Source organism: Xiphias gladius, chromosome 11, assembly GCF_016859285.1.
Source record: "Xiphias gladius isolate SHS-SW01 ecotype Sanya breed wild chromosome 11, ASM1685928v1, whole genome shotgun sequence".
Taxonomy (NCBI): domain Eukaryota; kingdom Metazoa; phylum Chordata; class Actinopteri; order Istiophoriformes; family Xiphiidae; genus Xiphias; species Xiphias gladius.
In genome coordinates, this window is record NC_053410.1 from 26,006,067 (window position 1) to 26,018,979 (window position 12,913).

The following is a 12,913-nucleotide window of genomic DNA, read 5'->3' on the forward strand; positions in this document are numbered from 1 at the left end:
ATGTATATATGGGCAGCTGTGGCTCAAAAGGTAGAGCGGTTCATCCACTAACTGGAAGGTCAGTGGTTCTGCATGTCGAAGTGTCCTTGGGCAAGATACCGAACCCCAAATTGCCCAGGATGTTTCATTGATGTGTGACTGTATCGAAAGTGCTCTATTTATAAAAAAGCACTGTGTGAATGGGTGAATGTGGCATGTAGTGTAAAGTGCTTTGAGTGGTTGATAAAGTCTATAAAAGAGCTATATAGGTGCTATATAATTTGCCAAATACATATATTCACTATACATACATATATAGGACACAGATACAGATATACAGCAGTGCCATTGAACCCTTCTGTATATGGCCACCAGTTCTCATCCTGATCACACCTTATGTCCTTATGTCCGCCCTTGCCCTCCCTGGCCAGGGCCACCAGGTACTGATCTTACATAGAGGTCATCCATGAACGAATTGTATTTTCATTTCAATTTCTTTGAAATTTGAAAGATGTTGATGGAATGGAGTGCACTTTGTGTTAAACCAATGAAAAGTTCTCACCAAATTGACTGCTGTTGGGCTGACTTTGTGAAGAGTTTTGAAAAAATTAAAGTGAACACAGTATTGAGAAATGTGTGTAACCAAGTGTAAAGAAAATACTGCAGTTTTAATGAGGTTCAAGAGGGACGAGATTGAACAGCCTTAAATCTCATCACCCGGTCAACTCCTCATCCCTCACAACCCAACAGTCCGTATGGTTCTAACAAGTCAGGAATAAATACATTTCTTCACCTCTTGTGAGAGCTGTCCATCATGAGACTAACTCACGTCAAACGTTGTTCGGCCAGCTGACTGGTTATTTATTATCAGCTCACATTAGTTGGTTTGCCCTTGTTCTCAGCTGTCTGATCGTCAGTCACTTAACATCTTCAGTCAGATGATCAGTGACTGACTGGTAAATGATCCTATATTAAACCTTTCTTAATTTCTTCCCCTGTTTTTATCGACTAAAGAACTGACTGAATAACCAAAATTAAGATGAAAATTGAAGTTGGAGGAGTTTTAAGAATTGGATGTTAGAGTTTGAACAAGCCGTCAAGGACACAAAAATGCCAGGCAATAATTCCCTCTTTAGATTTGGGGATATAAAGAATCAGAATCAAGATTATTTGCAAAGTATGTTTAAGCACATACACACATGCACACACAAACATACAGTATATATACAATATTTAACCATATAATGTTTATTCCAACATTCCATGCATGGAAGTCTAGTTTGAATTACAAAGATTGCATGAATGTGCAAAGACTGCTGTATGGGTATTGTATTGGAAATGTAATAAGTTACTTTATAAACATACAGTAGGTGGTTTATACATGTCTACGTGTAGTTTATACAACCTGCCTGGACTTAAACTCGCCGAACACCATACTTAACACTGGTAAGGCCCTTCCTTTGCTCTTCCTTTGCTCAAAGAACTTGGTTAAGGTTATGGAAAGATCCTGGTCAGGTTTACTACAGAAAAAGTTCACAGTGACATCAGAAGCAACATGTTTATTCACATTTAACCAAAACCACCATCACCATTGGCTGTGAACCCTGGTATGTGGTGTCACAGTCGCACACTTTTTGCTGCGCAAGGTATAGGGTCACTGATACTGCAACTGGGCAAATCCAAACCACACAACAACACTGTTGAAAAGAAGTCATAGTGTCTTGGAAAGACTGGATCTCTCAGTCCATTCAATGTAAAGCTCAAGGAAATTAATCCACCATCCAATATGAAGGTAACTAGGACAAGGCGTGACATCAAAGTACCAAACTTTTGAGATCACCAACTCTCAGCAGAACACCCAATAAAGGTTGAGCATGGCAAAACCAGAAACCCCTGTTCTAAAGACCTAAGAGGCCTGGTGGATCCATAAGGGGTCAGTGATTCACTGAAATATGGTGGAGACGAGTTGTTTAAGACTAAGTAAGTAGGAGGATTCTGATTTCAATCATACATTTAACAGGGAGCCAGTGTAGAGAGACCAGCACTGGGCTGATATGACAATGCTGTGGAGTCTTAGTTTACAGTTCTGCAGCTGAGTTTTGAACTAACTGCAGCATCTTGGCTTAAGCAAGAATACAAAGCATTAGAGTAATCCATACGGGAGGAGACAAAGCGATGGATGGTTTGTTCTAGCTGCTGGAGCGATAAGGAAGGATGGAGTTTGACAATTTTTCTTAACTGAAAATACTTAATATGTATCTCAAAATTCAACCAAGAATCAAAGATGATCCTGTGGGTTCTGGAAGCCAGTTTTGAGTTGGCAGACAGGAGGCCGAAGTGTTGGAATGAAATTTCAATGGTCACAATAGGGGATAAAACATGTACTTCAGTTTTGTTGTGATTCAGCAGCAGGAAACTGAGACATCCAAGCACTGAGCTCACTAATATATTTGTGCAAAGTAAACTGATTTGAAAGTTCCCCAAATCACAAATATATAAAGCTGGACATTACATCACATAACAATGACAACAGACATCGCCAAACTTATGTATGATGTGTCCTGAAGGGATCATATGGAGGGAGAGTAAGACTGGACCCAGATAGTGCTTTGAGGAACTTCACAGGTTAGTGGAGCACAATTTGATATTTTATCATCAATGGATACAAAGAACTTAGAATTTGATAAATAAGAGATTGAATCAAGGCAAATTTAAAGTAAGCTGGGACACAACCGGAAGAGAGAGAATTTTTGATAATAGTGAGTAACACCAGGTCACGAGCTCAACTACTTAAATGAGGACTTTAGCAAAATGCCAGTGGTAAAATGTCAGGAGGAGAGTGGTATAAAGATAAGTGGGGTCCAATGTCAACTTACGCATTTTGAGAGATGGGGATGAAGCCGTCCACTATAACAAGAAAATACAAGAAAATTAAACAGAAAAGGCTGTTGAAAATTAGGCTGCAGGTTTGTTCTTAAAAATGAGCAAGGTTCCTTTCTGAGGTGAAAAGGTTGAATGTAAATCGGAGTCAAAATCGATGTGTGATCTGAAATGAAATCAACCAATTATAAGGAGTCTAAAGAAGGGTAAAGAAGAGGTCAACGATATGGTCACTGGTATAAGTAGGAGGCTTACATGTTGAATAAAGTGAAAAGTTTAGATTATATACATTCATACATTCAGAGGCAGAGACATTTGCACTGGCATCTACATGAGAATGGAAATCACCTGCCAAAATTACTTTATTGTATTTTAGAACCAAAATCAGAGAAGTCAGATAAAAAGTTGCTATTTTGACGGATGACCATACAAAGCACAGGATGTGTGCTGTTAATGGCAAACGTATTTAAAATAGCAGACATTCGGTGGGCACATCTCCAGAATTGATTTTAAGAGTTACACACTGCAAGTTATCATGGCATATTTGAATTCAGGAGAAAACTTTTTGTTTTATTCTAGTTCAAAGGTTGTAAAACTGACTTAAGTATGGTAGTACTGAAATATTTAAAACATACCATGACCACGGCCATAGTCCAAAATGATCATCAACGCTGGATAATGAACAGGTAATAAAGCAATGTGTTTGCAACACTGTAAGGCTCCCCAAAAGGTTTCAATTATAAAGCAATGAACTTGCCACTCTGCTCACTTTGACTTGGATTCAGAGTTCAGCACGCAAGAGCCAAAGCCTTTGAAGATTTGAATGGTAGCAATGGGAAAACTGGACTTCCACAACACGTTGGGAGGGGGGAGCTTCATTCTTCTGGTGGCGATTGCAGCGTCCAAAAACTGAGTTTTACAAAACAAATGAGATTGCTCTGTCCCCTAGGTCATTAAATGACTTTACGCATTAGACAAAGGTTTCTCCCTGCCTCAGCCATACGGACCTCAGTGTTTTTATCAATTTTCAAAAATTCTTTGGAAACCCTAAGAGGAGACTCCTTTCACATAAATTCTTTCCCTCAGTTAGATGACGCTGACTGAAAGGGTTTTTCTATCTCTGAGAAATAACTCCGATATAACTTTCAAAATGAAAGTCTAATTATATTGGACATATTTCACATAAATATTTAGAAACCTATTAACGCACAGCAGCACAGAGGGTAAACGTTAGACAGAGGACATCACACCATCAGTGCGTAAAAATACAGGACGTGCATAATGCACCTTTTTAAATGTATTTACAAGAAGCTGTCACCTTCTCCAACACTCCTTGGTTTACAATAAACTGTGTAAATTACTGAGATATCAGACTGGTAATTACACTAAATGTCACTTTTCATGAAGGCATGTCTACCTAACTGAATCACTGAACAATTGAGAAATGTGGACAGTTAACTGGTCTTGAACCTCCTCCTGAAGTGCATGCATCATTACGCACGCTAAACCATGGACACCTTAATTAAATCGTGCATGAATAAATAACCACACAAACGTCTTTGCTTTTTTCACACACCAAACTAGTCTGTTGATACTGTTTTTGCAGTTTACGAGTTGCAAATCACAGGGCATCAAGCAGACTGAGACATCCTGTACGCAGGATGCAGGATGCAGGATGCAGGATGAACAGCCCTGAACTGCATGACAATCTTCTCCCTCAAAACGAAAATACCAACTCGCATTTCAATACGGCTACTATGAAAATGATGAAAATACAAACATGTCCCTCATGTCAAGTACAAGCTCTATGAGAGATCACTGAACTCTTTGTTGTGGCCTAAGTTCAATAACACTTTTAGTTCGCTTTATCATTATCTCTCAAGCTCATAACAACACTGATCTGCATTTTGGGGAGTATGTCTGACAATTGTGTGATAATTGTGATAAACTTGTAACTTAAAGTTATCTGAATACATTTGAAGCTAAACTTCAACAATCCCAACAAGCAAACTCAATTGACCAAATAGAGGAATGGATCCTGGTTTGATTACACCCATACGGTCTGATGTCCTGACATCAGACCGTCAAGTTCCATTGTCTCCATGCTCACAAGAAAAATATATTTTTTAGCATTTTTTTGAAAAAAGGGCCCATTTGAATTTAATGCCATCCAACAAAAATAACTAATTTCAAATAAATACACAATTGTTTATACATTCCACCCCTTTCCTGGGACACTGAGTACATTCTTACCTTCCCATAATAATTTTTCACCAAGAAAAAGTCAAGTACCACACAAAACTGTGTTTTCCCAATAGACTAAAATTCTATTTATTATTTATCTTCAAGTTACATTAATTTAGCACCAATTTCGTACTGAAACCCATTTTTTGGGATTTGGGATGATTAATTATTAAATTTGGTATAACATTTTACGATGTCTTACCTGCAAAGGAAATTATCTTCCATCTAACTCTGGTCAGCAGGTGATCCTCCATGGGGTGTCCATTAAAAGACATTTTCTCAGCAGGAAAAATGGTCGGGTGTTTTCTTCTAGGTTTTTCCTAAATTCGGTTTTCCAACAGTTTGTTTTCCAAGGGAAGTTTTCCAGGGGATCTGGTATTCAAGAGTTCAACTTTCCAGCAGACAGGTTTTGCATTAGGTCAACTGGTTTCAAGTCCATGTGCAAATGAGAAACTGGACAAGCCTGTAACTCTAATATCATCTCACCATTCTGTTGCCATACTGGTGCACATGCATGCATGTGCGTGAGACAGAGATTATATGCATAGTACAGCATAAATTGTTGGAAATCTGTGTGTACATATCAGAGAAGCAATAACTTTCCATTGCCTCTGAAGATTGTCAGGAACTCCCATGGCACTGCTCCTCTTCAGTGATGAACAAGCGCAACCATTCCACTGCAGTTCACACCATCTGGACTCAGAGCAGAATTAGAGGTTATGTCTGAAAATGAACCATGTTAACGCAATTGTATTGCATTAAGTTTTAGTCTCTATGTGCAATATTTTTATTTATTTTTCAAATACAAAAAAATGTAACACGTCCTAACCCTAACAGCCTAAAAGGCCATGAATTAATTGGTAATATCAAGAAATAACTAAAAAAGTAGCCAAATAACTGAGTAAATTGGAAGTAATAGGAAATTGTACTCTGAAAATCAAGTAATTATCGAGTAAAGCAGATGTAGTAGCCAGATGTTGTATTGCAATTGTGTTGTAATAAAAAGTTATTTGATTTTTGAATGAAAAGTTATTTGAATTTGGTAGTGTTTCACAGCTCCCTGCATTCATATTTGGATATGGTCATTTCCCTTATCTTAAATTTAAAGATACAGTCAATCTAAACTCACAGGGCCAATTTTACAAATTCACTTTTGTATAGTTCCTACAGCCAATACGTAACATGAGAAAGATTAAAATACTCAGGTTTTGTGTTGGAGGCCAGTGTTATGGGTAGACAGAGAAACTGTGTTCTCTGTTTTCCTTTCCTCGTGTGTCTGTCTGTCCTCAGGTTGTTTGCTCTCCCTGTCTGTGAGCTTGTCTTTGTGTTGTCTACCTGGGTCCCTCTCCCGCCAACTCACCTGCACAGCTGCTTCCAATCCGTTCATCACCTCCCTCATCTTCTGCTGTATATAAACCCGGCTCAATTTGCCAATCTTCGCCTGATCGTTCGGTCACTTATGTGGTACAGACGCCAAGGCCAGCTTCAGTATCGTTCTCCTCGCATGTTTTTCTCCATTTGCTCGAGTACAAACCTCCAGCCTGCTCCGATTTCCAGTCACGGTCAGCTCCTTCCTCATTGCCAGTCATCTTCGGAACCATTGCGCCTGCTCCTGCCCAGTCCATACACCCGGTTCATTGTCGATACCTGTCCTCCTTGTGGACTAATTTCAAGACTCCCCCACCTGATCAGCTCACCATGCTCTGCTCACCAAGCTCTGTGAATCCTAACTCCTAATCCCCACTCATCTACTCCACAAACAATAACCTTCCAGCTCCCGGGATCTCTGCTGAACACTATCACAAACTGTTATAATAAAATCTTTCATTGGACCAACTGAGAGTGTGTTCTGCATTTTGGGTCCAAGAGTACTTAAACCAGATACCAGAGCTGATGTGGGTTGTCGAACGGCAAATATTGCTTCAGGAAGACAAAGATTAAGCAGGCACACATGAAAAGGAATGTGTATATATATAAACAAATAATCAGAAGTCTAATCAGAAATAATTCCGAAATTTCAACACATTTATTCCATACAGCCACCTACATATCATTAACTGATTGCATTACAGCCCCTGATCCTGTATTTTTGAGAATCAAACTAAAGGCTGTGTAAAAAGGATAAATGACTGTGTGCCTATCTGATTCTTGATATCACTAATGGCCAGATGTTCCAAATAATATTCAAATAGTGACACCTTATCCTCCACAAGGGGCTTACCTAAGAAAAGCTCAACAAAGCAGAATAGATTTTCAGCTTGTTTGATGTTCTTTTAGAACCGTAATCTACCATACAAATGATGGGGAATTACAGATTTGTTCCAGAAATGGTTATTATCTTCACAGTATGGTCAAATTACAACATTAATTTGATTTAGAGATTACCAAAAACATTTCCTTTGAATCCATCTATCATCTCTTTCATTTCCCTCGAGTATTTATCCTATTCATTAGTCCTGAATAAAATATTTAATAGAATTTCTATGCAGGTTTTTTTTATGTAGGCTCTCTGTATGCCTTACACTAAAACAATATCAAAGACATTATGATTTTCGCATAAGGCACAATTTATAAAGGCTTTATAAGATAAATAAAGATTAAAGAGCGAGATAAAAAGACAAAAGTGTCATGCTGTTGGAGGAATTTTGCTTATTGCGCTTATTAATGGCTTATAACTGATCTATAAAGCATTAGTAAACTATTTATTAACAATTAATAAAGCCATTAAGTACAGTTTATAAAGCCTTTATAAATTATGCCTTATGATGAAGTGCTGCTGTTATTTTAGTCATTGTAAGGACTAGAGTAATCAGCGAAATTCATGTAAATTGTTGTAATTAAAGCTCTTAAGTGTAAATACAGTTCAATTAGTTTAATCAATTGTGTTTTAAAATCTTGAAATTCCATGATTTCTATCGAGTCAGAAAGTATGTTTTTAACAGTAATCTGATGCCATAAACAACATGGATGAATGATAATCTTCAAAATAATATTTTTAATGGTATGTTGATGTATGGTGAACAAAGATGCCAAATAATAAAAAGAGAAATACAAAGGGAAAAAAGGAACCACAGTGGCAAAGCAAAACAGATACACTGGATTAGTAAGTGACATGATATCTGGAAAAACCGAGCTCAAACACCAACAAAGCGGAGACATCTGATGGATCATCTTTGAACCTTTTCCATATACCTGTGGGTTCATATCATGACCCATTCAGTTTGGTTAAACTGCAGTATATTATGGGAAAAAGGCTTCAGCACAGCACTGTTGGCCATGGGTCTGAAACATAAGCTATATCAGTGGACAGACAGTATCGGGTTATAATAATGTGCGTCTTTGTGTACGTCAATGTGCAAGGGTAAGAACAGAGTGAGTGATTTGAAATTTAGATGCAGAATACGGTATATTCTTCTTTTCCAATGTGGAAATTCTGTGCAGAAAATGTCACGTCCATTGTTTTTCTCCCACAGATTGTCCTGGGCACCATGGTGTCAGTGCAGATGGATCTGACTGGGCAGCACAGAGTCCAGGTGGTGGAACATATACCCAGTGGGTAGAACAGTGTCATTGTCTGCTTTTCCTTGTCTTTAATTAGCTATTTTTAAATATATAATATATATTTTCTGAAGACACTTTTTTGTAGACTTCAAGCAATGTGGATTTTGAAGCAATGTTCTTTTGGAGTGAAGCAGGTGAACCTACGTACAAATGTTTTATGGTAACTATCATGGTAAAAATGTGACATACTACTGCTTTTAAAGGAAAAATACATGTCTTGTTACTACCTTTAGCAAATCGCTGATCACTGAAATAAAAGATGCAAGGGAATGTTTTTTTATTACCAGTTGCACATATTAACTTTAGAAATATACAATATATTATATTGGCAAACCAATATATTTGTCATACCATAGTTACCATGGCCCTATATCATAAGCTCTATGTCTCACTCTAACCTCCTTCTAACCTCCAAATTGTGTCCTACTCCTATTCTCTTCATAGAAAAGAAACCAGGTAACTTTATTGTGTTATCAATGATATCGTTAAGGGAATGCCTTGTGTGTGTGTGTGTGTGTGTGTGTGTCTTTTGAAATATCAAATTTAAGTGACAAGAGTACCACTTACTTCTACAAAGTGATTGCAGTGAAAAGAACATTAGTCTTTGGTTTTTAAAAATCTTGTTTCAGACTTGACCCACTGCATATTAGAATGATGATGAACATAGTACCAATTTTTGTATTTTGTTTAGCATTTTGTTGAAGACAGCTGATTGAATAGTTCTAGATTTCTCAGAAATCCCGGACTTAGGTTGAAAGAGCACCAAAGTCAACACTGCCATCACCTTAAATCTGTAAACGTCTCATTACAACTTGCCCCCTTCAGACCATGGCTATTTAACCCTTTCCTGAACGATTGTCCTAGCCCTAAGCTATTATCTCCAATGCAAGGACAGATAAAAACACAGTGACCACCGGGCCAACCAGCTGTAGCCCTGTGAGGTACTGTAACCTCAGTGCATACTATTCAAAACACTCTTGTCTGTCTCTGCCTCAGGACCTGCCGGCTCTGGGTCTGTGTAACACCATCAGAGGAATGCATCCATGCTATTCTATTAAATATTTTATTTAGGACTAATAAATGGGATAAATATTCCAGGGACCTGAACACTGTTTGTCCTGAAAATCCTATTCACACCATTAGGAAATCTCATTTTAAAAAAAAAGTGAGACAATTTAAGCTTGGCTCAGCTCTGGATTGTGTTGACTGGTGCCAGGTGGTTTTTTGATCCACACTAAAAACAAAAGGCTACAGAATTGGTTAATCAAGGCCCCTGAGATGGACGTACTATTTACCTAGTGTAATGATGTAATGAATTTGATGAATAAATGGTTGACGTTGGAGGAGACAGTAGAACAGAAAAAGTTGCATTGTAAATTCAAACTGTGTTCAATTAACATGTACTCTTAAATATAATAAAGTGAATACTGACAGCTAATAGAGCTAACTGCATCTACAGCCAGTTTCCATTGGTATTGTTTTTGGCAACTGACTGCTTTGAATTATAGTGTGGCTAGTCTCAAATGAAAGGATTTAATTGAGTTTTAGGTTAGTTCAGTTCATGGGTCTTATAACTATAAGACTAAGACTGTAAGGCCTGAACATTTAAATAATTAGGCCAAGCCCCAAATGGCCCCCCAACCAATTCTTACAGTACTGATGGGCATCATTGTTGGCATTTACTATAGACATTTATCACCCATATATCAGTCTACTGTATAATTCAGTAATCCTGCTCTAATGGCAGGAACAGTGAAGTAAAGGTTATCTTACATCAGCAGTGTTGCATTCTGGATGTACACCACAAATGGTAATTTTTACACTTTGGTTTTTCCATAATTTAACCAAACATGATATAACATGATACCTTCATACAGATCCAGAATAGTTGTTCCCTGTCTTTCTGCTAAGCTAAGGTAACTGGCTGCTGGCTTCAGCTTCATATTGAATGGACATATGAAATTAGTATCAATCTTGTTGTCCAACTCTCGGCAAGCACGAATGACCCTTTTCACAGAATGTCAGACTAGTCCATGTACTTACTGACTTCTAAAAGGTGAGGATCTTCCTTGCACAGTAAACTTGGATTGTTGAACCCTACCCACCATATGCTGAGAGCTTTAAATCCATTGTGGAAAAAAGTGAGGTTTCTGATTAGGTAATATTTTTTCTCTTGCTTTTTAAAAATACACTTTTATTATGTGACAAATCTGGTAATCATTATGAAGACTTTGGAGCAGGATGTAAAGCCAGAGCAGGTAAGGTAAATGGTTACTTGGTCTTTTTTCCGGAACAAGTTCTATATCATATCAAGACTTCACTCTGTTATATGCTCCATATGTACAAATACAGTCCCGGTCAAAATTATCGGCAATCCTGAATTTCAAGTGCATAATTCAGAATATCTTCAGAAATAAATAAAAAAGAACTAATTTTGTATAACCAGAATATTTTAATGAAATTTCCAAAGTTACTGAACAAAAAAAACTAAAAAACAAAACGTGCATAATAGTGAAATAATACAAACAAAATGTACTCTGGACACAATTATTGGAACCCCTTTGATTAATTTCACATAGTTCCCCAAAGAAAATTTTAAAGAAATTAAAAAAAAAAAAACTCACCTGTGCTTGATTTTCAGTGTTCACATGACCTCAATTAACCTATGAATGATGGTTTTACTATATAAAAATGGGCTGATTGTTTCCAGTTTCTTTTTCACAATGGCGAAGACAAGAGCTTTCTCAGAGCATCAGAAATGCTATTATCAAAAAACATAATTCCAAAGGCTACAAGGCAGTCACAAAAGATCTTGAAATCCCTGTTTCAACAGTTCGTAATATAATCAAAAAGTTTCAAAGTCATAAAACTGTTGAGACACTTCCAAGACTTGGTGCTGAGAAGAAACTCAGTGAGAGAAGTCTGCAAAGTTTGGTGCGGATTGTGGAAAAAACACAATGCTAGACATATAAAGAGCTTCAGGCTGAACTGGAGCAATCTGGAGTGGTTGTTTCAGCCTGTTGCACACATCGCACAGTAAACCAAGTAGGGCCCTGTGGGCGAAGGCCAAGGAGGACACCACTATTGAAAGAAAGATACAAAAAGGTACAACTAATGTTTCCAAAAGCTTTCATAGATAAGCCAGTCTTCCTGGGATGTTCTATGGACAGATGAAACTAAAGTAGAGCTCTTTGAGAAGGCAGAATGAAGCCCATAAGAAAAAGAACACCTTACCTACAGTAAAGCATGGTGGAGGTTCTATCATGCTGTGGGGCTGCTTTGTTGCCTCTGGTACTGGAGGCATTGGATTTATAAAAGGAATGATGAAATCAGAAGATTACCATGGCATTTTAGACAAAATGTGTTACCCAATGTTACAAAACTAGGTTTGAGGCAAAGGTCTTCGGTGTTTCAGCAGGACAACGACCCAAAGCATATTATCCAGCAGCACAAAAGAACAGTTGAAGAGGAAAAGGAGGACTCCTGCAAACTTAAAAAGAGCTTGTACCCATAGCGATGGAACAGTGGCAGAAACTACCAGCAGACAGGTGCAAGAAGCTTCTAGATGGCTACAACAAACACTTAGAGGCTGCCATTGTTGCCAATGGTTCTGCAATCAAATATTTGTGAAGGGTGCCAATAATTGTGTCTGGGGCACATTTTATGTTTCTATTTTTTTTACTATTGTGCAAGTCCCCCCCCCCTTTCTGTTCAGTAACCTTAGACATTTTATTAAAATATTCTCCCCCATATCAGTGTGAAGAAGGAGGAATATTCAGAGGCCATAGATGTGGAAATTGTGTTCTCCTCTGAGGAAAATGAATTATTCTTGTGGGCAGTAAATCCCTGGTTTTAACTCATTAGTCCACCATTTTGAAGAAGTTATCGTCAGGGCAGTCAGAGCTCTGGATGTTTACCTCCCTGAAAACCTGCCTGATTTTAAGGATCTGGTGTGCAGTTTGACTCCACACATAGGTAGTTTGCATCTAGTAAGATTCCAAAATGTGCATGGTAGGGAGCAGGTTGCTTGTGGCAGTCGATCAAATCCTCTTTCCACTGGTTTCTCCCTGCAGTTCCATTCTTAGTAACACCACCTGCCCTAGCATGAACTGTAGTATTATGCATAACCTGCTTGCTAAGCTGCACAGAGATATCACTACATAGACCCATCTGGTTAATACATAGGTCATTCTGTCCCTCTACTTTTGTCACTTTAGCATCAGGTGCAAAAAGGTTCTGAGGTTTCCAG